Source organism: Tachysurus vachellii, chromosome 6 (genome assembly GCF_030014155.1).
Source record: "Tachysurus vachellii isolate PV-2020 chromosome 6, HZAU_Pvac_v1, whole genome shotgun sequence".
In the NCBI taxonomy this organism is placed as follows: domain Eukaryota; kingdom Metazoa; phylum Chordata; class Actinopteri; order Siluriformes; family Bagridae; genus Tachysurus; species Tachysurus vachellii.
In genome coordinates this window covers 29,774,459-29,776,958 of record NC_083465.1, presented here as the reverse complement: position 1 = coordinate 29,776,958, position 2,500 = coordinate 29,774,459, and the positions used below count along the sequence as shown (strand labels likewise).

Here is a 2,500-nt window from a genome sequence, read left to right as displayed (position 1 = left end):
TGTGTGTGTGTGTGTGTGTGTGTGTGTGTGTGTGTGTGTGCGTGTGTGTGTGTTGTGATGGAATCTCAGTGAGGTGTTAAACCTGTATTCTCCTGGGATTCTCACTCCCACAATTCCACTCAAATGTACTTTTATTCCATGGATGTAAACACACACACACACACACACACACACACACACACACACACACACACACACACACACCTGATAAACATGTGGTTACTTCAGTTCAGTTATCACTTGATGCTCTCTAATGCTTGGTGTTGCCTAGCAACAAACAGTACTGTCAAGTTCTGTTAGCGCCTGATGCTAAGTGTAATTACAGTGTTATTACTCTCATATAGAGCATTTTATTACTAATTTACTAACACATCTGAGGTCAAATACTGACTTTGCGGGTAATTCTGATTGTCACTGTTTCTACACCTTTATGTTGTGACTTTATACATTAACTCTGATCATTAGCTTACTAGTTTATTGCTAGCGTACACCTAGCAACAGCATCCTAGCAAGTTTAGCCACAGTCGCTCAGCCTGAACAAGCTAACAGCTAATTAAGCTTGTTGGCACAAAGCTAACGGACAATGTGCACACGTTGTGACATTAAAAATGAAACTAAACCATAAAACATATCACCGTTTATGTTGCGTGTTGCTAAATTTAGTAAGAAAAGCTTCAGAGGGACAAAAAAAAATTATAGATGGGTTTACAAAATACAATATCACATGCTAGCAAAGATGATAATGTGACAACATGTGAATGCTAAAAACTAATAAAAAACATAAAGCTAATACATTTATCCATCATACCTACAAAGACTGAATGTGAAGTAGCTCACTGATAGTGTTAGCGCTTTCGCTAGCTATGTCTGAAAATGACTTGTTGCCCCTTTTCTTTCTTGTGGCCAAGTGGGGGGTGTTGGGGTGTTGGGTTTGGGGTGGGGTTGCTTTATATGTTGCTACTGGTTGAATGCTTGAATTATTTCTGGGATCAATAAAGTATCTATCTATCTATCTATCTATCTATCTATCTATCTATCTATCTATCTATCTATCTATCTATTTATCTATCTATCTATTTATTAATAATAGATAATATAATGGCAGTGTGGAAAGACAAAGCGAACAAAAAAGATGAACTTTTCCTCAGATGTGATGGTAAATCATGACTAAAATCGACCCTTAGCATCAATTGCTAGCCAAAATTCTACAGCCTTATTTCAGTAATAAAGTTTGAGTTTTCTTTGTCAGAAAAAAGGGCGTGGTCTCTGAAGCTCTCTCGTTTCCTGATCTTAAACATGACCTCTGTGAAACGCTAACAATAACAGAAATAGATCCAGCTTGGTGTAGAGGAGGAGGATAAACGACTAACAGCACTGTGGGAAAGTTAATTGCGCCTTGTTAAAACACAGAAGTGAGCGAGTGTGTGAGGCGCGTCGGCTCACCTCGGTGTCCTGAGGTGTTATGGGCCGGCGCTGGCAGGCTAATGGCATTAGCGCTGCGTTTGTTACACTAACATACACTCGTTAAACAGCGGCCTTCGCTGACAGAGTGGCAGTTTCATGAGCGACCTGCCAACACACTGCACAGCAGGCTGGATCCCAAACCTGCCCCATGCTAACACCGGCCTTTTATTTATTACATCCGCCCGGCTCCGTCAGCTCACTCACTCATTTCATTCTCTCCCTCTGTTTTTTTTTTTCTTTCTCTCTCTCTCAATCTTTCCATATCCCCTTCTCTCTCTCTCTCTCTCTCTCTCTCTCTCTCTCTCTCTCTCTCTGTCTGTCATGAGGATCTGTACTGCTCCATATATCCTTCAGTATGCACTTAGTGGGGTTTCCCCCTAGTGCACTTCCTAGGCCAGATGTGAAGAACGTTTCCATGTGCGCTCTGTTCTCTTTCTTTTTCCGCACTCACACAGCTGGAGCTGAGCTCAGGGCTGTGAGAAATAAGAAATGGAAAGAGATAAAGAAAGAAAAAGAAAAGTTAGCGGTAGGAAGAAAGGAGGTGGAGGAGGAAAAAAAAGTAAAACAGGGAAAACTGAAAGACAGAAAGATAATTTAGAGAGAGAGAGAGAGAGAGAGAGAGAGAGAGAGAGAGGGGATTAAATAAAGCAGAACAATATGAAAATGAATAATAAACAATATAGACAAATTGGAGGAGAATGAGAAAAAGGGAAATGAAGGCAAAGTGGAACAGAAATCAAGAGAAAAGCAAGAAAGGAAGATGGGAGAAAAAAGGAAAAGATTAATAGAACAGTTGAGGATTTAAGAGAGAAAAGGTGGAAATAAGGAAAAAGAGAATTTTTATTATAAATTATAAAAAGAGTTTATATAAATAAAATAAAAAAGAAACATGGAAGAAATGAGAACACAAGCTTCTGAGAGAAAGTGAGAGAGAGAGAGAGAGAGAGAGAGAGAGAGAGAGAGAGAGAGAGAGAGAACAGAGAGAGAGAGAGAGAGAGAGAGAGAGAGAGAGAGAGAGAGAGAGAGAGAGAGAGAG

The 2,500-nt window shown here is 40.0% G+C and overlaps 1 protein-coding gene across 6 annotated transcripts in view; it reads right to left on the bottom strand.

Moving 5' to 3' along the window:
- tenm3 (teneurin transmembrane protein 3) overlaps positions 1–2,500 on the bottom strand; it is a 355,350-nt gene that overhangs the window by 236,292 nt on the left and 116,558 nt on the right. The gene's annotated exons all lie outside the window — the stretch shown is intronic.